The 25341-nt window shown below is 40.4% G+C and overlaps 1 protein-coding gene and 1 long non-coding RNA gene across 3 annotated transcripts in view; one reads left to right on the forward strand and one right to left on the reverse strand.

The window, feature by feature from the left end:
* The window catches only part of ptprga (protein tyrosine phosphatase receptor type Ga), a 509782-nt gene that overhangs the window by 20282 nt on the left and 464159 nt on the right, over nt 1-25341 (forward strand). The gene's annotated exons all lie outside the window — the stretch shown is intronic.
* On the reverse strand, nt 99-2593 carry LOC114554039 (uncharacterized). The gene is made up of 4 exons (XR_003692382.1): nt 2381-2593; nt 887-936; nt 617-705; nt 99-248 (listed from the first exon to the last, which is right to left on the reverse strand). It is a non-coding gene; the product is annotated as an uncharacterized LOC114554039 (long non-coding RNA).

The following is a 25341-nucleotide window of genomic DNA, read 5'->3' on the forward strand; positions in this document are numbered from 1 at the left end:
ATCACCTTTTGTATTACCTTGAACATGTACTTGAGCCCTTTTGGGTAATGGATGTTGAAGGCGTGAGAGCAGACCCATCAGCAGGGCGAATCGTTGGGCACATCCTTCAGGTCCCGAAGAACGATATGCTTCTCCAGAATCAGTGCAATATCAATCATCTCCTTGGGGACAGGGCGTTGAGGATCCTCCTCTGTAACCACCAAGATTCCTACGTTCATTCCTTTCACTGCCTCACTCTCTTCGTTTGGCTAATGACACAACAAAGTAATAAGAATAGATTGCAAATCAGCATTATTTCTTCAACAGATGAAAATTCAAGATGCATAGCAAACTTGGGTATGAAAATGTCTGATGCAAACTAATGTAAACCTATGTAAATGGAAGAAATTCAAATACATTACAATGTCAAATTAATTGAGCAAGGAATCCTGTCACTGCAACTTTGAACAATTCACTTGTTCTCCATTTAAGCAGATGTCTTTCCAGGTCTAGATTTTTATAACAAGACATATTTTCTAGATATCCTATAACTACAGGATCATGACTTCATTTGGATCAAAAAGATTGAGATTAGCAAGTGATATGGATTCCAGAGTGGCATTGATTCCTCACATACCTTACAAATCTTGAAGAATTGGGAGGGATCCTCTTTCTGGAAATGGGCCAGGCCAAGGAGAACAACTGCTCTCTCTCTCTCTTTTAGTTCTGGACAATAGAAGAGGGATACAGACCAGAAAGGACATCAGTGCTTCATAAATAATTAAAAAAATGTACACAACTTTGTATATGCAGGGAAAGGGGCAAGTAGTTCCATTGAATCCATGCTGAACTTTGTAATGCCTTATTACTTTGCGTTGATTTGTTGAGGAAAAACTACAAAACTTACAGTTCCACTGCATCAGTCATGACACTGAATTAATCTTCGGTCAGTTGATTCTGAAGAAAGAAATAGAAACAAAAATACTGCATTAGTGTGGCTTAAAATACAAACAAATAGCATAGGTGTGTTGTCAGACAAGCTTGTTATTTCATGAAATGTAATGCAATTTAAGGACTATGCCCTATGTTGGAAGGCTATTTTATACCAATCAAAAATAATGCATTGGTCAGCCCTTTCCCTAGTGTACTAAAGCCTACATCTATCCAAAGAAAACAAAGCAAGTCAGTCTGATAACCCTCACTTCAACACACACACACACACACACACACACACACACACACACACACACACACACACACACACACGGTAGCGTGAGTAATGAATATTTCAGTTCAGATTGAGAACTATAAATAGTTCACTTCTTCAATATTATTATTATTGATAATATTCACGTTAACGTTTCACTTCATTTAGTTATTAAAATGACGGTTGGGGAAGAGGATATGAGACTATAAATCTTTAGCCAAAATTCTAAGTATTACTTAGGTAGCTCCCTCCGCCGTCCCGCTGTCTCTCCTACCTACCCGGCCCCGCACCCCTCCCTTCTAGCTACCTGCCTGATCAGTGCTGCTGCAGATGAGGAGAAAGCAGGGGGGCTGCTCCTCAGTCACAGACTGTTTTGGCGGACACAACAGAGAAATACCTTGCCTGCTCGCCGGACAATACTGGCGTCTTTTCAACAGAAAGTCGCCAGATTTGTGGCTAGTCGCTTTCGTGAAAAACGGGGGTTTGAAAAGTCGCTAAATCTAGAGCAAAAGTGGGCGCACAATTCATGATAAAAAAAATAGTATCTTGCTTGTTTAAACTAGTTAACGTGTTTCAACGTCATAGCTCATTTGCCACATCTGACCATATGCAAAAGATACGTTATCAGAACATGTTCGGACAAGCGTGCCTAAATTAAACCACCTCAGCCTGCATATTTAGCCATGACAGAAATTCAAAAGAAAACAACATTTCCCCATGCATGCCTTCATCCATAGATATACAGCCTTCATCAAACAAACCAGCTAGCTAGTCAACATAAGGGCTAACTAACTTAACTAACATTCAGAGGATTAGTTCGTTACTTGCATAACTTAGTTGAAGGCAAGTTCAGAATTTCTCCACATAATCATTACATAGCTAGCTAGCTACTACTAGCTAATTAATGAGCAATGTTTGTTCTTTTCCCGTAATTCTCTCTCTCTCTCACACACACACACACACACACACACACACACACACACACACACACACACACACACACACACACACACACACACACACACCTAACATATCACTTAGCTAGCTAAGTTTTTTAAACTAAGGGCTTGCACGTTATACTGTAGGTTTGAATGGTCAGTTCACAGTATTTCGTTAAAAACTTTAGCTTAGTAAAAACAAAACTCAAACTATACTGAAATATTAGACCATAGAAAAAGTTAAAAGTTTACTTACGCCAACGGTCAGCTCGTTTCTCGCGCTCGGTCCTTCAATGGAGGAGACGTTGACTAACGTGGTCTGCCGCTCTGCGCATGTGCAAAAGGACGTAGCGTGGTGAACCCTGGGTGAACTTCAACTTACATTTGAGAAGACAAGCATGACTCAGTTGTGTCAACTGTGCATTAGAATTTCTGAGCAAAACACAGATATGTGTGTTATCTTAACAAAAGTATTGAAAAGTTTTGAGTTGAAAGTTGACTTGACCCCAAAACAGAAGTTGAGACAACAAAAAGGGGAAATAATTTTTTACAGTGTGGGGAAAAAAGGCTCTTTTTATGCCATTGCCTACATTTTAAATGGATGTCTGCCAATAGGCCTAAAACATGACATATACAGTACTGTATGATTATTGTGACAGAGACTGGGACTCCAGGTTAATAGGATTCTGACTGAGTAGCAAGATATGAATTCAGTTGTGATTCTGTGAGAATTCACAGATCCAGTTTCTCTTTTTTAATCTTCCCCCTTAACATTTAAAGGAATCTACATGTATGTCTGTGTGCTCAAATATGGCTTCTTGAAAGAAAATAAAGGATTAAATATTAATTACTAAACAGACATTAATTAAGAACTTCCCCATACTTTAAGAGTTTTGCCAGGAGTCATTATTGATGGCTAAACATCTCTGTATTTTCGTATTGACAACGCGAAAAATAATAACGTTAATGATGACTAGATTAGGACTGTATTTAAAGCTGATTCTGGTTTCCAACTTCACCCCAGGTGTGTCTGTTAAAACACGGACGGAGACAACTTCTCTCTTTTGATGCTTTATTAAGATCAAGCAACGTGCAACCTAGCTAACAGGTGAACACAAACAACTAGATCACTAGCTAACTTACTTTAAATTTGCAGGAACTATAGACCAATAAAACAACAGGCTTACATTAACTGATAACATAAGTTATACGTCTTACAGTTCTCAACGCAAACACACAATCTCAATTGATTATCCTCTGGACAGCTAGTCTCTTTTTCTTTTCTCTCACTTTTTTCTCTGTGTGGCGCGCGGTGTGAGGCGCGTGTCTGCTCTATTTTCCGACATGTACTCACAATCACTCCTGATAGACGACCTGTTGTACAAAACTAAAGTAACATTTTCTAAAATGTAAGGAGTAAAAGTAAAAAGTCACCACAAAAATAAATAGTAAAGTAAAGTAAAAATATCTGAAAAATCTACTTGAGTACAGTAACAAAGTATTTGTACTTTGTTACTTCCCATCTCTGGTCTACAGGTATTGATGAGTACTACTGCATATGTGAAAAAAAGTTGTATGAAGCTTTTAGTGTCACCAGAGGGAGCTGCACGAAATCTGATAAATGTCCTCAAGTGATGTCACTTGAGTCAGTGCCTAAGGACTAAGTTTAAATAAAAAAAAAAAAAAAAAAAAAAAAATTGTATTTGCGTAGTGCATTTTCAGAAAGTTAGAAAAGTAACTTGCATGTGTGATCCATTTGCTCCAAACCAACTTACAGACACTGACTCTGCGGCATTCAGGAGAAAGGGACCCTGGGGGTTTGGGGTCCTGAGGCAGTTTCTCGCTTTGCCTGATTAGAACTCCAGCCTTGGCTCCACCCATCGGTTTGCCAGTAATTCAAGAAAAGCAAATACTTTGAAAAGCAATCATGCAACAATGTATAATTATACAGTGATAACACCACTGACATCAACAGCAAACACGGACCTGGTGTCTTTATGTTGCTGCATGTTAAGGGCCTGTAATGATGTCAGCGGAATCATAATAGGCCCTCTCTCTCTGCCGCCAAGTGCTAATGAACTGTGTATTGGATGAGGAATTATCTGCTGGAGCCATTTGTGTTTGCCTCCACAACAGGGCATTAGTATTCATGCTTTTGTTTTGTTTTAAGCTTTCTGGATTCTTGCTCATTATTTGAAGGAGAGACAGAATGAGAGAGTGGATTTTCTGTGATCCTAAAAGAGAAGTGGAAATTAACTGATGATTTTACAGGCATTAGGTGAAAGGGAGCGTGTCTATGTTTCCTCAGCCCTGTGTTCCCTCAGCCCTATGGTCTCTTAGCCCTATGTTCCCTCAACCCTATGTTTACTCAGCCCTGTGTTCCCTCAACCCTATGTTCACTCAACCCTATGTTCACTCAGCCCTCTGTTCTCTCAGCCCTATGTTCTCTCAGCCCTATGTGCCCTCAACCCTATGTTCCCTCAACCCAATGTTCCCTCAACCCTGTGTTCCCTCAGTCCTATTTTCCCTCAGCCCTGTGTTCCCTCAGCCCTTTGTTCTATCAGCCCTGTGTTCCCTCAACTCTATGTTCTCTCAGCCCTGTGTTCCCTCAGCCCTATGTTCTATCAGCCCTGTGTTCCCTCAACACTATGTTCTCTCAGCCCTATGGTCCCTCAGCCCTATGTTCCCTCAGTCCTATGTTCCCTCAGCCCTGTGTTCCCTCAGCCCTGTGTTCCCTCAGCCCTTTGTTCTATCAGCCCTATGTTCCCTCAACACTATGTTCTCTCAGCCCTGTGTTCCCTCAGCCCTATGTTCTATCAGCCCTATGTTCCCTCAACACTATGTTCTCTCAGCCCTATGTTCCCTCAGCCCTATGTTCCCTCAGCCCTATGTTCCCTCAACCTTATGCTCCCTCAGCCCTAACCCTAACCTCTAATCCAAGATGATCAGTATTACTACAGCAACAAATACAAGGTTACGTATCCAAAACATTAAATATGATCGGTGTTGGGGATATGTGGGCCGAGGGAACACAGGACCTAATTTTGATGGGGGGGGGTGGAAATTTCATAGAAATGAGGGAACATGGGGCTGAGCCAAAATAGGGAGGAGGCCAGGTGAAGTACATCTAATTCTGTGTTATTGGTGATCAGGAAACCAGTGCCATTTTACTGTCCACATTAGATAATGTTTGTCTGTGCTAGCTGAAGTGTTACCCTGCTGGAATAGCCTATACTGTATACTTTAAACACTCTGACATCACTTTTAGGTGTGGTGTTACACAGCGTACAACTTGGACAAGGGATACAGCGGTATGTGTCCTGTCACTTGGCAAGCAGTTAACATGCCAATTCCATGACCTTAAAGTTGTCTTAGTTACCTAAACTAAACCAAACCTTAACCATAGAGGTGCAGACCAGTAACTGTTCATAAGAAACGGCAAAAAACAATGTATCAGTCAACGTATTAGGACTTGGGCTATGGTATCAAGTTACTCGTTAAAGGGGAGAATCTAGTCATTAATCCCCAAAGTAAGCAGCATTGATGCTATGCTTCATACTCCGACAACAGTGGGACGGTTGTGGTTAGGAAGAGAATAACGAGGAAAGGAACTGCTACTACTCGCTACCGTCATCGTTACACGAAATATGCTTCCCATTGAAATACATTGCTTTAAAATTCATAATCCACACACGAAAAAAACAACATTTACGTCTCCTGTCCACGACTTAATAGATTCAATAACGTGACCATATTACAAACTGCCATGAGACCAGGCTGGCTGGCTATAGTTTCAACTTCTAATTTTTTTTATAGTGTACATTGAAGTGTTAGCTATAAAGAAAAGCCTGATGGGGGTGGCACACAGGCTGAGTCCTGGTTTGAATCCTTCTCTGCTTATGTGGTGTGTGTTTCAGTAGTTCACTGGCCCTTTCCCCAACCAATCTCATTGGCAAAAGATTACGTGAGTAATCAAAATAACATATGAACAAGCTGCAAATAGAACTGAAATTTGTATGTTTTTTTTTCTCCATCCTCTGGCACGTGCCCTTTGGTTTAGGGATGGCGGAATATGGGTAATCAGCACCGGTGCACACTGATATCATTATCATGTGCTGCTTTAAAATTGCAGCTCATTGACTCATCAGTGTCAGTTCTTTTAATCAGTAATCAGAGTCTGTAATCTAATTCACTGTACTGTGATTTACTAATTAAGAGGTGTCTCAGAGGCACCTCTGAATAGGTGCAAGTTGATGGATGGATGGATGAAAGGAAAAACCTGTTGAGCATGACCTGTCAGGATGCACCATGACCCACAGAGTAAGGATTTTGCAAGTGAATGTATTGTCTCTTGATATCAAGGAGTGGCAGGTGGATGGTGTTCTCAAGTGCTGCCTTCCAACTTATGTTTTACTCTCTCTCTAATGAGTTTGAACTGCTTCCGAAATGAGCCAGTGAATCTGCTAGAACCACGGCAATGTAGCTAAATATGTAATCACTCCCGGGCTGTTTTTATTTTTATTGAAGATTCTCTATAGTCACTGATTCTGCATTGCTCACACAAGGACACAAGTTTCCTCTTAGGAGAGACTTTTCACTGTATAGAGTGCACTGATTTGAAAGGGAAATTAGCAAATCTGTGGATACATCAGATGTATTGGTTCAGAAGTAAGGCTGAACTGAATGGACCCAAATTCTTTGTGAAATTTATAAAAAACTAATCAACAAGGAATTCTCATTGGAGACTGGCCAAACCCTCACCCAGTGTATCACTGACAAAGCGATAATGGTTGGACCATTGGTAAACACTATCCTGGCATAGCTAGAGTAATTGCAAATGCGTATTCGTCTGAAACCTCTGAGTTTATTTTCGATTTCCAAGGGGCGTTATCAACGGTGAAGACCAAAATGCCACTGGACAAAATTTGATGGACCTACAACCAATCAGAGCAATGAAACGACGTAGCTCTGACTGACACATGCAAGTTGGGTCAGTGCTTGGTTCGTTTTGAAGCAGGAAGCCGGGTTACAAGCTTTCTCAAATTACAGCTAAATGGTACACTAAAGTATGTTTCTGAAAACATTTGAGGTGAGAAATATGCAATTCAATAACAGAATATTGATTCAAATTGAATCAGCATCGCCAAGTCTGACAGCTTGATCTGAGTTTCCTGGGCTTGGTGCGTTGTGCTGGACAGAGAAGGCCAGTAATGAGTATTCTGAATTCTATTTCCTTTAATCTCCCATTATCAGCTATGTTTTTCGGTTTTGCCCTTCTCCTCACCCTCTTTGTAGTTGTGTGTCTTGTAGTGCTGTGTAATTGGCTCTGCCCCCAAGCCTGCGGCCCTGTTCTGGGCTCTGGCCAGTGACTAAAGCCTCTCAGGCGGTGTCACTCGAAAGACCACTGCTGTGACATGATGTTGACAGGCGCCCGGCGAGCCAACCAAAAGCAAAATCTAATTACCATTAAACCAGGGAGTCATGCTTTAGCCAGTAACATCATTCCCAGGCCTATTAGTCAAAATTAGCACATACACTCACAGACATTAAAACACACACATACACACACATTTTGCCTCGCCGGCAGGCGCTTCACAGTCCCACATATCTCCGTCCTTGCCACAAGCCCCCTTTTCACACTCCTCCTCACTTTGTTTCAACTTTCAGGAGGTGAAAATCGAAATCCTTGGTGCAGGCAGTGCATGTTGTCTCATCTAGATGGGGTTTTCTTACATCCTTTTTGGTAACACTGCCTGAGTCACACATTGAAACCAATATTGCTGTTGGAAGTGATACACAGTTTGTCCATTATGATGTGTGTCAGGCTTTCATCCCACCTTGTTTTGAGCTGTGCAGTAGGTGGGTGTGGACGATGCATTACATGTTCTACTCGGAAGAGACCGCAGAATAAAGGCAGAGCTGCGCGCACACACGGCCGTTTTGGGTTGCAGGCTAAGTGTTTTAAGCTGCATTGCAGATGGTTGGTAACACAATACCATCATGTTTCCTCTTGCCACTCGTGCTGGCAGCTCAGTGATAAAACAAGACTTTGAACTTTGCAGCATGGAGACCAAACCACAGCGTTATCATCCAGGGAAGACAAGGCATAGCCCCACTCGACGGGGACATTAGCAGTAACAGTGTGAAACACAATTATCGTAAAAACTTTATATCCATTCCAAAAAACTACCCATCAGCTGGAGCTTTTAGAATGTAGACTGATTTAACAGTGTTATGTTTCAGCCGTCACGGAGAAACTTTGGTATTTGGGACACTATAGGGCACTAATTATCAAGTAGTCTGCCAATTATTGAATTATTGAATTGATTAATCATTTAGTGTATATCTTGTCAGAAGAATCCTTAAGCTTAACTATATCTGGATGGCTACCATAGTGGCTACCATACCTATAGTAAGCATCATCAATGTTGTAAATACATTTTTTTTTCTTCACAAATAGGTCAACTTATCATTGCTAAGTATATGTTGGATTCATATTAATGTATATTTTCAGACATTTACATTTTTGGAAAACTTTCTAAATTTTGCAAACAATAATTTGGCCGCCCGTGATCACCCGTCAGTTGACTGACAATGGGGGTGTGTGATGTTGATAAAATCTCCTATATATGCAATTTTATCTCACAATATCAATGTATATCATGGGAACTGTAGTATATTTCCTGAAATATCCATTGAGAAACTATGTAGTATGTCTCATTAAGATAATCCAGTGAATTACATACCTAATCATAGCAACAGCTGTTAATTTAATTTTGCCATAAAGCAGTCCTGTCTATGGTAGAAGCATTGCTTGCAATAGCATAACCAAATATATTTAAACCATGATGTAAAGGGTATCTAAAAATATCTGGCAGTTGAAAACAGGTGCTAACAAGTAATCAAAATGTTGGATAGACAGACAGACAGAGATTGCCTAGAGAACTGCATACATATGGTAGTGTGGTCTAGACCTGCGCTATATGCAGTGTTGGGAGTAATGCGCTACAAAAGTAACGCCTTACTGTAATTCCACTACTTTTAGCAGTAACGATAATGTAACTAAATATGTTTTTTAAATCAAGTAACGCAATTGTTTTTTTTTTTAGGGAAATTTAAATGAGTTTGTTACTCACGTTACTCTTGCTTGCAGACAAGAAGACAGATAGGCCTACTTTAGCTGCTTCTGATCTAACGTCGCAGGACCTTATGGTGGCGCAATGATACACCGATCAAACAAGTAAGGGATAATGTAGACGAGGCGGTTGTTATAGCGAATACAAACCCGACAGGGTGATCAGGTCTTGAATCAGCCTTTGGGAATATTTATGTTGATGTTTATGTCCTCATTCATCTTGTTTCCTTTTTGCACAGCCGCTGCAGTTGACACACCTGTAACGTTAAACATGTTGCAATGTAAGCTAACTAATTAGCATTGTTGTCCCTATGGCTGTTACTGCGTAGCGATCATAGACGGTATATAAAGATGTAGCGATAGACTCTTACCAGATCTGCTCTCGAGTAGCAATTCAAATCTCATGAAGCACCTTTTGAAGCCCCCAGCCCTACGGACGCTGAAGGCACCACTCCACACAAACAACCAAAGCTAGATTTTACACGGACTGCAGTGCAGCCGATAAGCCAGGCAGAGCTGAATAAATTGATTGCTAGGTACGTTGTCGATGACATGCATCCTCTGTCAACTGTTGATTACAATAAATAGGTCTAAAAATTATGTTTATTGTGTTTGACTGTTCAGTCCTGTTTATATTTACATTTAAAAAGCAGTTACATAAAAGTAACTTAAAAGTTACTTTTTGTAGTGGCTAATTACTTTTGATATACAGTAATTGGTAAAGTAATTCAATTACTTTTAAAAGAAGTAACTAGTAACTGTAACTAATTACAAATTTTCAGTAACTTGCCCAGCACTAGCTATGTTTCCATCCACACATTTGTATCCGAATTAAGTGATATTGAATGAAAAATGCCTTATGGAAACAGCAAAATTTGATTGAATTTCATGAATACGTTTGGTCTCATCGGATTTTCTCTTGATTGATATACGGCTTATGCGATACACACTGATGGAAACGTTATTTGCCGAATAAATTAATGAATTACGATTAAGTTTTAGGTTATTTTATGGTTGCAACCTGCCACAAAACAAAGAAGAAGTTTTAGTTCATGTCACCAAAGACAGATGTAAGTGGACGAGCAAAATATAACGGCTATTTTAGATAGCAAAAATTTAAAAAATGCCATAATTTATCAGGAACTCGCGAAGGAAATGACCAACAAAGGTTACGACAAGCCGTGGGACGTCAAACAGCGATACATGTCTCAAAAAAAGAGAGTTGTCTCGCAGCGGTGCCGGAGGGAAAATAAAAAGCAAGTTCCACCTTTTTGAGAGCTGGATCAGATCCTCGGCCAAAGGCCCATCGGAGCTTCCTTGGCTTCTAATAAACAACAACAACTACTTTTGTCTAGCAAAACTTTGTTTGCAAATGTTTGCTTGAATGTTGTGCGATTCATTGCAAAAATGAATGGAAACACCTTAAAATGTCTCAAATCAATTGGATATACCAATTTAATTGCAAAACAGCATGTGACATCATTACGCACAGGTTTTTATTTTCTTTAAAGCCGTTGGATGGAAACACACTTTATCCATCCATCCATCCATCCATCTTCGTCCGCTTATCCGGTGTCGGGTCGCGGGGGGAGCAGCTCCAGCAGGGGACCCCAAACTTCCCTTTCCCGAGCAACATTAACCAGCTCCGACTGGGGGATCCCGAGGCGTTCCCAGGCCAGGTTGGAGATATAATCCCTCCACCTAGTCCTGGGTCTTCCCCGAGGCCTCCTCCCAGCTGGACGTGCCTGGAACACCTCCCTAGGGAGGCGCCCAGGGGGCATCCTTACCAGATGCCCGAACCACCTCAACTGGCTCCTTTCGACGCAAAGGAGCAGCGGCTCTACTCCGAGCTCCTCACGGATGACTGAGCTTCTCACCCTATCTCTAAGGGAGACGCCAGCCACCCTCCTGAGGAAACCCATTTCACTTTATTACCAGCTTTATTCGCATGAGTTTTTTTTACCGAACTTCCGATAATTCGATTGACAAGTGGATGGAAACATAGCTACTGGCTATATGACGTGTCCTTGTGTTATGATTTGACACTAAAAATACATTTGATTTGACTATGGAGGCCACTGACTGTACAAAAATGCAAATGATACAGTATGATCTAATTTGAGAACTTCTGTGACAAATGTTAATGCATCACCTTTGTTTCTCACCACCCCCTCACTAAATGATGGAATGTGATAAACGGCATACTCAACTGAAACGTGTCAAGGAAAAACATTGTATATAACAAAGAAAACAAAAAAAAACAACTTATCATTACAGACACGAACATTTAGGATATAACAAAAGGGCATTGAGACTGTCTTGTAAACAGAAAGAGGCAGTAACGCTGTACACCACATCGAGACGAGTCAAAGAGGGAATGGGTGGGTGGGTGGGGGTCATTATGCGTCATTGGCTTGGTTGCCATGGCTACCCAAAGTTATTATCCTCCGTTAAACCCCACTTTCCATCCACTCCTGCGCCAGCAGAGAAAGTCATTGTTCCTGGGTGCAGTGATAATTGTTGGAATAATAACAGTGAAATAAATGGCTTCTACGTTCCCTCTGAGACCCATTTCTGAACTGCAGAGATACAGTGTCGAGACTGATCCTGTCAGCTACTTCATCCTGTTCCACTCATCCTCCCAGTCGCCAGCAGAATTTATGCAGACCTTTATCCAATGTACCTCTCAGAGGATAGGTACATTCTTTGTGAAGTCAGTGTGGTCATTGTAGGGCTGAGGAATCATTTTAAACAAGTCCTCCAAACCACACGACCAATAGCTCAACACTGACTTTTAGTTTCTAACGGGACACAAACAGCGGTCTCCTGGGTCTAAGTCCTGTGTTCATTGAATGATTGGCGCTGCTTCAGCACTGTGCGGCCCATAGAGCAGGCGCAACCACAGTAGAGACCTCCACCTGCCGATCCGGCTACTTTCCTTTAGGCACTCCGCTAACTTGAATTGGGATTAAATGATTTAATCATGCAGCTCTTCTAGACTCTCCAAATGTTATTGGACCGAATGGAACAAATCCTGATTTTGCGGGGGTTGTGATGCTCAAAAAAATTTATCCAATGATTTACTCGCCATGTAAGTCTATGGAAAAGTCTTTATGGAACCCCATGACATCATGTGACAAACATGGAAGTTGTGATTCCACTGATTGTCTGCTAAATCAAATTGGCTTCAAAGCCCGGTGTACTTCCTGGGGACCTGGTCTTGATACTATGTTAGATGACTTCCTGCTTTGCTCCTGTCATAGTTACTACGGCCACTAGAGGGCCACCTAACAATAAAGGGAAATATGGGTGGTAATAAACTGCTTGTATAAAGGCCCTATGTGGTTGTATTTTGGAGGACAGTCTCATTTTGAAATATGCACTACATGGGTCACGTAACCAAACAAATTTGTTGTTTGGATATGAGCAGATAATGCACTATTTACAGACATCAATGGCATCCAAATTGATTCCATATTATCTTTCGTATCTTTTGGTTGTTTTCCAATTGACTTGTCTTTTTCTTAGTCAAATCTAAACAATTATATTACACACATACAGCTGGAATCTTTGAAACGCTCTCACTCTTTGCATCAGTTCACATGCATCCCGAAAAATTATAAAATTCACTGTAAATGCTTTATACAATTAGTCGCTGTGAATAGTGAAGTTATGATCAGTACTATATTGCGGCATGAATTGTTGTGGGCTGCTCTGAGAAATTTTGAAAGTTTTATTAGTGGTCCTTTTGACAAAACTGTCATTACTACATCTGAGGCAATTACATCTCTCTGTACTGCAACTTTTTTCGTTACTTTACTTAGGCATTTGGATTTAATTTCCATGCATCTTCTTGAGGATACGTTTCTGGATTTTGCCCCCATGTTTTGCAGTATATACACATAGACTGCAGGAGACATTTCAAGGTTCAGATTTTAGGCATTGATACAGACACATTGCCTTTTTTTTGCTGTTGCTAGGATGATGTGCCCTTTTTTTTCTATTTTTCCCTAATCCTGAGCTACCCCAGTGTAAGCCATCTGGAGCAGTCGACATGCTTATCAACTGAAACACACAAATGCCATCTTTAAGCTGTTTGTGCATGCTCTGATTGTGTCTTAATCTTTATGTTTAGGATTCTCTGTTGAAAGGATCATCCGTTTTGATTATATTGGGCTTAAAAAGTGCGACACATAGGGCCAACTCTTTATTACCGGGGTTCATTTGAAACAGTGTTTTTGGATTTGTGTCCCAGAGTGCATGTAGGCCGCTTTGCGCTCACATGTGTGTCCGTGAAATCATCTATTTGATCGAAGACGGGCTGGATTTGAGCTGCTATCGCAGACAGGAGTATGGCGATTTCAGCGAATCAAAGGCATGACGTTTTCCGCACGCCAGACTGCGGACTCCCTGCTTAGCCAGGGAGTGAGCCTGAACCTTATCAGGTTGACCCAACCTCGGCCTGCCGCAGATGCCTGCCTGTGCAGCCGGTGCTACTGAGCCTTTGGAAGTGCTTTTTAAAGGGCTGTCTCTGATGTGGGACTGGAGTGAGTGTGAGCTGCTGCTGATGGAGCCGACTGGTGGCCGCTGATACTCGCTCCCCCATGCAAATAACGACTCTCACTTGAGTGAGGTGAGAGTTAGTGTTGTGAGACTTCACCAAGAAAACCTCAAACTCTTATACAATGCGAGACTCCATTTTTGAATTGACTCACATTTTTTCTCCCCCACAGTATTGTATTGCTAATTAGCGATAACTTTGTCAGCTATCGTACATGCAAAATATCTTTTTTTAATCTATTTTATATCCAAGATGGAAATTATTCCAGTAGTATATCAGTTGCACATCAACACACAAACACTTTTTCAGACCAAAAATGTATTTTTAAGATTATAAATGGTCTTCCTAAAAATGCTCAGTTTGTAATCATTTTGACATATCAAGCCATTTTCTAATTAACTAAAAAATGGACAGTTTTTTTTCCTCATAAACATGATTCACATTTTCAGACAAAATATGGTTTTCTTGTCCTTTTAAGAGTTATTCTGAGAAAACAGTTCTATATCTTGTTTATCCATTTGAGGAGTCCATGACATACAAAGGCCAACTATAGTGACATGTCATGATCACCACAAAACAATTCAATGTTATCATGATGCAAATACATATTTATTAATGACATGGGTTCACATTTGAAAGTAGTATTTTTTTGTCCGACTGTAATCCTCGTACTCGGGTAGATAATTGCTAAGATCTGAAACTAACAAATCTCATATTGAACTTTGAACCTCTTTTCGTTTTTTTTTTGATTAGCAAAGAGCAATTTAAAAAGATTTAGGTAACATCAGCTGCTGTCTCAGTTTTTTTAAGGTCAGTGAACGTCACTTGTGGCAAACTCACTGGGAGCAGAATATGTCTGCTGTATTAAGATTGTTCTGCTCTGTCTTGTTGCGTGACAACAAAAGTTCCAAAAGAAACTTCACAACATAACTTGGGCTACATTTACATTGCCACATTTTGAGCCAAAAGCGATCTCTGTGCACACAAGTGTTTTTATCTCCAGTAGAATAAATAATCTCCGTTTAAACTAACACGTCCGAACCAAAATATCTCATCAACATTCTCGCATACTGGGCAAAAACAGGAGGCAGCATGTATACTTCGGCCATTCCTGGGAGTTGCCATGGTAATGTTAGTAGCTTAGTCTCAGAGAACGAGACGTCATGACCGATGAGACCCAATCAGGCGGCGAAACTTTGGCGTCAGTGTCGGTGTTGCCAAAGGTCTCTGGTTGCGGCCGTTGAGACTGCAACACAACCAAGCAGATTCCAAATGTCTCCGGTTTAGGGGCTCGAAAACGCCAGAGCAGTGTGAATGAGAGGTGTAAATGTAGCAAAAGATATTCGTCTTTAAACCAAAACGTAGCAATGTAAATGGAGTCTTATGCCTAGCAATAGTTCTGAATTAGGAATTCCAGGATTTGGAAGTATCTTAGTAGTTGTTTCAGTGTGTCAGATACATATTTAATCTACATTTCATATCTACAGTACTGATGCTTATCTCATTTTCAGTTTGTAGCCTGCCACTAAACCTGCAGTATTCCTGCTTTCTCAGCCAACACAAAGTACATTCCAAACTGAATCTTAGATAAGTTTTAATAAATGTAGTTAATAGGACATGTTACAAGTTAAACCTAATTAATTTGATAAGGGTTTGATGCATTCAGATTTCATAAATTCCTAGTTAGCAAGCAGCTTTGGCTAGTAATTTGCTAAACGTAAGCATATGTAATAGTTTTTCCACTCATGTCATATTATTTAACCTCATTGGTTTGCGTTTGATAAAAGCATGAATTAGATACATGTGTGAAAGGCCAGATCTTTCACCATCCTTTGGTCAAATCTGTACTCATTCTCTTCCTCATCCAAGGATGTGAAGGAAAGAAAAAAAACAAAGGATGACATTCAGCAGTAAGTGACGGGACGGAGGGGGAGCGAGCACAAAGAGGCTAAAGATAATGGATGTGAATTGGATTAAATGGGCTGGGTGGAGAACATTAGCAGTTAGGTCAGAGCTGCTATTGTAGTGTGAGTCACTCCCTCCACTTCTAATCTCTCTAATTAGGCCTCATCGGCGTTAGCCAGCACCTCCCCTCCTCCCCTCCGCCCTCCCTTCACATCCATCCCATATCCAGGGAGGATGGATGGAGAATGGACAGCTCGGAGGTGGACCAAAGTTATGTGACTGTTCATTAGGGCTGAGTGTAGAACCTCAATACTTTCTGAGTAAAGGCTGCCCAATAAATCCAATATATGGAATTACCAACATTATCAATCTCTCCAGGACATTAACCCTATGAGCCTTATGGACACATTTGTTCTTTTGTCTAAAATTGAACATTTATTTTAAGAGTCATAACTTAAGCCCTATTCACACAGGATTAGTATTACCTGGTGACCTTTAGTCATTTGTAATAATGACGGAGGTTGTCTGTGATCTTCATCCTATGTGAATTGGCCATGTCTGTAATTTGCCAAGTAAAAATTATCGCAAATGATCTCCCACACAAGGTCATGTGATAATAATAGTCCTGTGCGAATCCATATCTGTGGTTTGGCGGGGTATATCATTGTTTCAAGGTTCTTCAAGGGTTCTTCAAGGGTTTCTTGTTTCCCGTGCACCTTTTTATCCCTTTATCGTGAAGACGGATAGGGCTGCGGATGCTGCCTTTCATGATCAACCTAGTCTGGACCACTGTCCGATGAGAGACCTTTGCCCCGATTGGATGCGCTCCCTGCGGCTTCGTCCGGGAGCTGACAGTGATGCTGTGTGGGTGTCGCCGTGATGGGGATGATAGGGTATGCGCCTCTGGTAACCTCTAACGGGCCTGGTCCAAAAAGATACCAATCCCCGACCCAAGTGCTTTGCTGCGGCCTCGCCCTGGCCGTCCTCCGAGCGCATCCGGGTCTCGGGGTACAGATAGCCTATCTCAGTAAATCAGAGCAAAAGCAGACTTAGCTTATCCCGTTTGAATGCACCACACAAAACTCAGATGTAAGTCAGTAAGGTCATTTCTAAATCACATGAGGACCCCAGATGATACTAATCTATCCGTGCAAATAGGGCTTTAGTCAAACCAGAACACACACATATCATGTCATACACCAGGTTGTTCTCATGAACCATTTGTACATAATGCTACAAAAAGTAATGCACTGTATTTGTATGCACCACAATGACTGCTGCAGTATAGCAGCAGGAAGATGGATGGGTCCTAAAACACAGGGCGGGGGAGCGTAGTTCGTGTCCCGTAGAAGTTAAGGGGAAAATACAAGACTTTGACCCATGTCCCGGGAGTAGTATTTAAGAGGAGAGGTGTTTTAACTCAAACCACAATCTTTTTTGCCTAAACTTAATTGTCACTTAACTGTCGTTGGCACATGACAACAACATGTCAACTTTTTGTGGCTAAACTCAACCGTCACGGCCGCTGTCACGGTGAATGATACCTGGTGACCGGTACCCAGCTCACAGTCACCTTTTGTCGGCTAAACTCAAGCGCAACGGCCACTAAAATGACCATAACCTCACGGTGCTCTGCAAAGACCGCTAAACTTAACTGTCACGTTACCGGCCGGCGGTCGCCGTAATTTTGTAGGATATCATAGGAATTGTCGTGCGTTCGTGAGAATGCGTTGCAAACACACACATGCTGCTGGAATTAAATCATCTTGCTCTTTCCAGTGGTAGTGAATGCTCATTTGACTTAAGATCTTCCCCTATAATAATGTTTAGATGTTTTCTTTACTGTGAAAAAAGATCCAGGAATTGTTGTCTGTGTGTGTAGGATTACAATCCATAACTTCAAGTAGCCAATGCATCATGACTTTTTCATTATGCAGATTCAGCTAAATGTAATGAAATTAAGACTTGGAAAAAAAAAAGCTAAATCTTGAAATTTCTTCCACAAGAAAAAGAAATATAAAAAGATGACACCAATGACCCATGGAAATTAGCTTTTTTTATTGTTTCTATTTGATTGTAGTGATAGTAAGCAGGGGCCCATCAACATGGTTCTCTATTCATGCATATACAAATGAAAAACAACATAGTACCACCGAACTCTAACCACAAGTTCAACCAGCCAATTCGCCCACAGTCGACACAAGGAGCCCATGATCTCTATCTGGTTAGACTGTAATTATTTGGGGCAAACACATCAATCATAGGGGAAAGGAAAGGGAATAGCATGCACTAATGTATTACAAAACATGGTATCATCCTTTTTCATTATACGTCATTCATTTTTTCATGGCAAATGTAAAATCAAATTGATCATGACATATACAGTATTTTACATCCTACTGCTAGCCCTATTCAGAATACCAATTGAGCTCAGTCTATTGCACCATGCGTTTAGAAAACAGCTCAAAGTGGTTTTGTACGCTTTAAATTATTATTCGTGTATTTATTTTTTCATTTGTACTTTTTGTGTTGTTACATTTGTGTTCAGAGACGGCTGAAAACTAATACATGATTAAGTTAAATTAATAAGTTGTGACTTTGCTGTTTGCAGCTTTTCAAATTGGACTATTGCTTTCTTTCCTTTAGTTTTTTTAACAGAGCAGACAGTTTTAAAGACCTCACTTTAGAAAATAATCAGTTATCAACAATAAAGAATGGCCTTGCAGAGAAAAAAAAAGATCTGCACGTATACCCCTCCCCAGTGTTTGTACGGACAATTAGTGGATCATTTACAGCTATGATCGAACGGGAAATTAAGACAACTTATTTCGGAGTCAGAGACCTTTTTGTAGCCTTAATGTGTTTGTGTCAACGCATTAATATGTATGCAATGACTTTGGGAATTTGGACTCCAAACTTATATCGAGCAGAGCCATTTGTAATCTGTGTATACATCTAGGTAGTTCAGTCAGAGGGGGATCTATAGATGAGGTGAAAGCATCAAGGTGTTTGTAGTCGGCTCTGTGTATAAAGGCTGAGAGTGTGTTCAGGTTGACAAGCCTGGTGATGTCACTGCTGTCAGCCACGCTTGTGTGTGTGTGTGTGTGTTTGTGTGTATGAGTGAGGAATGCTAATGCAGAAGCTTGTGATCCCATGTGAACCAACCAGGCAGTGTTTATTATGCAACAGGCAAGCAGCAAAGTCTAAGCCATGCTTACAGAGCAGCGAAGACAGACCGAGAGGCACAGAGATGCATGGATGGATAAAGAGCCAAAAAGACACTTTGTTGCTTTTGTGTGTGTGCAGTTATAGGTTCACACAGTCTGTGACTATTTGCATTATCAAAATATGTTTTTTTCTGGGAAATATTATGCTGTCTGGTTTCTGTTTTTTTCAACGTGTCAAACAGAACCTTTATGTTATATGTACATACAAAATGTTCACTGCCGACATTCTTTTCAATCAGGTATTCCTTTAGAGTCTATATGCAGTACACATGGCAACTAAACTGAGATGCATGGTTTATGTGAGGGAAAGATCATTGGAATGGTTGGAATGACATCATGATACAAATGTTAATGTTAACTTAATAAAGAAGCGATGCAATGAGGTAAACAAAGTGTCCTGATATGCAGACGACTTACAAATTAAAGTGACAAAACATGAATGCATTTGTATAGAAACATTATGCACATAGACTCTTCCATACAGGGCATGAGGGTTCACTGCATGATGCGAATCATATGCTATGTTTTTTTTTTCCTCCTTTAAAATAAAAGTTCCTTCCTATATATATATATATATATATATATATATATATATATATATATATATATAAAATGTCTAAAACCGATTTTACCGATATGTTATATATTTTGTTGAGTTGTGTCAAACACTGAGAAATTTCAAATGTTTATTCAAGATAACGGTCCTTTACATTTGGTCGCCTTTCGATGACATCATATCCCCTTTGTGCAAGCGTCAGCGTTGTGCTTGTCTGCTAAAAGCTGTTAAAGTTTAGAAGAACTACACTGTAAGAACTTTTTTTCTCCAGTTTTAAGACACATTTTTACCATACACATCTTAGATCTTGGTTGTTTCAAACTAAATATTTTTATCTGGATAGATTATTTTAGTAATCGGACATCTGGATCTTAAGTTATCAGAGAAACAAGCATTTTTTGTTGCCAGGGTGAAACAATTGTGTATCTACATAGAGTATTGTGGTAAAAGACAAAAAACATTGTCTTTAGGAATTTTTCATGGAAAAAAATATTTATTGATATCAAAATAAGGTTAATAGGGGACACAAGTACAAATGTGGATTTTGAGACATTAATGATTGATGAGTTAACTATGAAATATGATAGTATAAACAAGAACAGGAACTAACTGAGCCAATGTGGCAGCATGTGTTGGCCTGCTGGAGCTGTTTATATATAGACGACAAGTTGATTTTATTTTTTTGCAAATAGCAGATAGGCTAATGTTGGTGTGGGACAGGGTGAGGGACAGAGAGAGAGCTTGTAGAAGGGGTGAAATGGGATTTGGGGCCAGTGCCAGCTGATGATAACCCAGTCCAAATGGATTGGTAATGGCTATTCATGGGGGCGGCGAGCAACTCGGCAGCTTTGACACTAATATGAATGCAGATTGAAATGTGGCCGAGGGACTATAGCTGGAGGTAATAGCATCAAAGAGAGTGTGTGTGTGTGTGTGTGTGTGTGTGTGTGTGTGTGTGTGTGTGTGTGTCTGTGTATATGTGTGTCTGTGTGTGTGTGTGTGTGTGTGTTCTTGTACGAACACATGTTGAGCTTCAGCTAATGTGGGGATGCAAAGGCTGATACTGCCACGGATGTGTTGTTTTGAAGTTGCTGCTTTTGTTCAAGATTTTTCTAGATGAAGCCATTTATTAACAAATAGTATAAACCACATAGGTGTTTTGATGAATACCTAGAAAAATTAAAGCTTTATTTTAACGTTTTTATATTAATGAATGTCCGTTACATTCAAGCCATTGCCAAATGAGTTGCTACAAAGCTAATCAAGACTATCAGCTCCACAAAACTCTTCCGGCGACTTTCCCGCTCAGAAAATCGATTGAAGATAACTACATCTTCCAAAGAGTCCATGGTTTTTTAATCATCCATGTCCTCCTTGGCTACTAGCAACTGTGTGGAGGAGGTGTCGGGGTGGTCGCGTTCACGGAAGGTTTGTGTCATGTCGACACGCCGACAGTTTTGTTGTCATTACTTAGAATTTCTCATGGGGGAAACAGAAACTATGCACTATAGCTTTAATACCTTTGATAAATAAAATAAATCCTAGATATATATATATATAGTGAGTGCCGCCAATGTGTAAACACACAGCACCTTAGCATTCACCTGCTCGTTAACACCATGAATGTGTTCTCCGTAGTCGGTGTACACTCTGTTGAGGAAGGGCGTCAGACAACAGGAATTTGCCTGAGGAAAACGGAGATGCAATGCTTCCTCATATGTCGTAGCTTGAAATCTGGTTCACGCTTCCTTCCCTCCCTCCCTGCCGCCCTCCCTCCCTGCAGTAGCAGAAGAGTGGCTCACGAGCTTCCAGAACATATTGATCCCAAAATAACATCAAAGAGGCCGGCTGACTGACTTAAGATGCGCTGCGAGGGGAAGGCAAGAGCTGAAGGAGTAGATAAAGGAGGAAGACACCAGATCCCAGCTGAAGGGGGGGATTGTACCTTGGACAGCAGCAATGAGCCAGAATGTGTCCTTTTGTTGGTCAGTGTTTTACACTGGACTGTAAAGACGTTTTGGATGTTTTAGTGCGGACATTGAAATGTGGCCTGAAGGTAGAATGTCATCTTTTGTTTTTTTTGGAATATTCAGCAGTAGCAGTATTGATTATTCACTATTATAATTAAATTCAATCAAATTACATTTTATTTGTAGTGTCAAAACATAACAGTAGTTATCTCAGGACACTTTACAGATAGAGTAGGTCTAGATAAAACACATTCTATGATTTATGTACAAAGACCCAACAATTCCCTCCCCAAGAGCAAGCATTTTACATGTCTCTTTTTTAAAAATTCTGGGCTCAAAGGTGACCTAAAGTGTTCAGCAGCAAGTGGTACTGCAGCAGAAAAGTCTTCTCCTGGAGCTAATAAACTAGGCTTTGCGAAGCGTAGTTTGGACAGAAGGCGATAGTGCTGCAACAAGGACACAATCCCTCACTGGCTTCCCACCCGTTCCAGCTTTGCCAGCTAAAATGTACTTTATGAGTACAAAAATTCACTCATCGTGAGCTTCTAGGTTAGAGTGTGCATCATCATCCTCATTATGTGGTTTAGCTTCTCATTCACTGTGCTTATTACAACAATAACAAAACTGTAATGTTGTGTGTCATTCATGTATACAGCATTATTTTGTATCGTATTTCATTCAGGGGTTGATGCATAGACTGTATAAGTGAAGCCAAAACATCTGGATCATCCCCTGGTGGCTGGCTGCGGTAGAGGTCATAAGCCCCGCCCCCTCCATTGTTAGCAGATTGGTAGTCTCAATTTGCCAGACATTCCTCCACAGCACTGCGGAGGAGGGTCTGGCTAGTCCAAACAGCATTGTGGGATTGGAGAAAAACGTGCTCTGGTTTATTGTCATTTCTTTAAACCAATCACAATCATCTTGGGCAGTGCTAAGCGCCAGACGGAGCCACGGTGCCTCTGCAATATAGCCTCTGGAAGGAACTTGTTTTGGTGGAACATGTCTACGTTCAAAAGTTGTTTTAGTCGTGCAACAGAAAACTCAGATTGGACAGATAGTCTAGCTAGCTGTCTGGATTTACCCTGCAGAGATCTGAGAAGCAGTTAACCATAGTCCTCATGAATCAAACAACACACAACATACAAAGAAAGTAGAAGGTAACGGACATCCGGCAGAAACGGAGTCAACGGAGCAATCCCAGAAATGGAACATTGTGGATATAGACTAGTGGATGGGACATGGGCCAAACTAAAAAATCAAAGTACACATGCATTTGTTTTTGGCAAAAAAATTTGGTTTTTATTAGTTATTTGATGTTATACTAAACAGGCTGAAACGTCATGATTGACAGCTAGGATTGACTTACAATTGGTCAGGCCGGTGTATGGGCGGGACATTGATACCGCGGATCTAACACCCGATTACTGCTGCACAGACTCTGGCTCCAAGACTACAAGATGGCAGCACCCATATCCGGGATATCTTGGCTTCACTTTTGTACAGTGGGAGGAAGTGGAGACGCCTCATCCATCATTTATATACACATTTCTGATTTCATTACAGTATAAATAACAGTATCCTCAAAAATAACTCTTAACAATTTTGATTCTCAAATTAATATGATTATATGGAAACCTCTAACAAGTAACTTGAATTTGTGACTGAATCGATATTCCCTCTCATTCCTATTGTTGGGTTTACTTTTATGCTACTATTCATTTCAATGTGTGAAGCAGCGTTGGATCCATCAGACTGTTAACACATCCGGGCAGACTGTGGACTGCCTGGATATGATGATACAAAATGAGTATGGATTCAAAAGTAATGACAACAATAACAAACAGATTAAATAAAACTGTGAGCAGCTTGCACTGGTTTCCACTGCATAAAGGCAAACGCCGGATGATACTCACATGGTAAAAAATCTCAGGGTCAATCAATGTCTCAAGGCTTTTATAATTTTTGTCAGACACATCCCAAATAGCGGCCAGATTGCAATTGGTTTGAAATTCCCTCATCAATACCATATGGAAAGAAAAAGTCTGAGCTATTTACCACATGGGTGATTTGGTAAGAGGTAAGGTCATGGAATATAGGGGTGGGGGGCAAAAATCGATACAGCATAGTATCGTGATATTTTCCCTGGCAATACTGTATTGATACACAGACGCCAAGAATCGAGCTATTATTATACATGTGTTGGTCAGTTTTTCTGCTCGTCAATCCCATTTTGCAGCAATAAAATTAAAGGGAGATGAACAAACAGAGAAATGTATAGTTTTAGATATAACAGATGTTGACAAAGTTTTCTTTTGGTGACATCATTTGAAATTGGGAAGTTGGGAAAAAAGGTAATGAATTGCAATATATCACTGAATATTGCAATATGTTATGTTAATAATATGCAATAATATCGTATCGTGACATAAGTATCGTGATGATATTGTATCATGAGGCCTCTGGTGATTCCCACTCTTAATGGAATGTGAAGATATTAATGTATGTAGGCTATAGATATATCTATTTGTTAAAATGCATATGACACAGGACATTTCTGACTTAGTATTAGAGTGCACACAAAGACACACACACACAGGCATCAGCCCACATTAGAGGAGCTGTGAGAAATGGCACCGAGCATCATCAGGGAGTGGTGTAATGTGGAGATTGAGTTACAGCCACTGCTATGTGAAGTGAACTTAAATGTGGAATATGCCTTTTGTCAGACAGCACTTAGGGAGCATATTGATCCGACAGAGAAAAGTGGGAGAAGATGGGTGTCAGAGACTGAGAGGGGGGGTAGAAAAAAAGAGAAGAGGAGAGGATCACCCATCAGAGACAAAACAAAAAGCTAAATCTGCTATCTGTACCAGGGCTCAACGGCAATATTTACTGGCTTTGCCTCATTACTCTGTTATTTTTTCTTCTTTTTAGCTCATTCGTGCTGAAATTCTGCTACTACTGAGCAAAATAACACAATGTGATACGGTCATGGTCATGAACTTGGCAATCCAATATATAAACAATGACGTCATAGAAGTAAAACATGCCTTTGCCCCACTAGAGGCGATGCAGATGATATTGTTTAGTCCATCTGTTTTAAAGCTTTCAGATACCCATTTCATTTAGATTGCATATTATATGTCCCCAGAGGATCATCCCTAATGATTTTCTAGACTCCCTGACCCCTGGTGTTACAGTCACGGTGAAAGTTTAAAGGTTTTTAGTTGACGTACATGTCAAAATCAAGTGGGTAGATTGCCATCATATTTATCCCCAGAGGATGAACTCGTTGACTTCGGGACACTCAATGAGCCTTTCTCATGTGCAATCCTCAGGCCAAAATTAGATCTGCCCAGAAGATATTTCCTTTCAGAAAGGGCAGATTGTCATTAAAATATGCTCAACAGATATTATTCCCTGAGGATAAGACTTTTTGATTCAACCCCAGGGACAAGTGTCGAGAATTAGCTTTGGCTACAAACACTATGGTACATACATCAGATGACTGTTGAAGTTTATCTATGTTTTTTGTATCTGTCCCTATTTAAATAAACCTTAAATAATTATCTTTCCATAGCACAACCTTCAGGATTTCTTTTTTACAAGCCTGTAAGAATGTATATTATATTTATTATATTATTTTCTGTCCAACACTAATATTGTCTAATGAATGCTTTGAGAATTTGCGACTTAAGACCCTGCTATGCTCTAAACACTAAATGCTCTATTTATACCACATTAGGTTTTCAGCCAAAAACCTGTCATACTTTGGTGGACCATAGCAGACATGGGCAGATGACATTACTGCAGGGGTGACACTCAAAAAAATGCAGCGGGCCTGCGGCGAGACACACTTGTCG

The sequence above is a fragment of the Perca flavescens genome, chromosome 4 (genome assembly GCF_004354835.1).
Source record: "Perca flavescens isolate YP-PL-M2 chromosome 4, PFLA_1.0, whole genome shotgun sequence".
NCBI classification, from domain to species: Eukaryota; Metazoa; Chordata; class Actinopteri; order Perciformes; family Percidae; genus Perca; species Perca flavescens.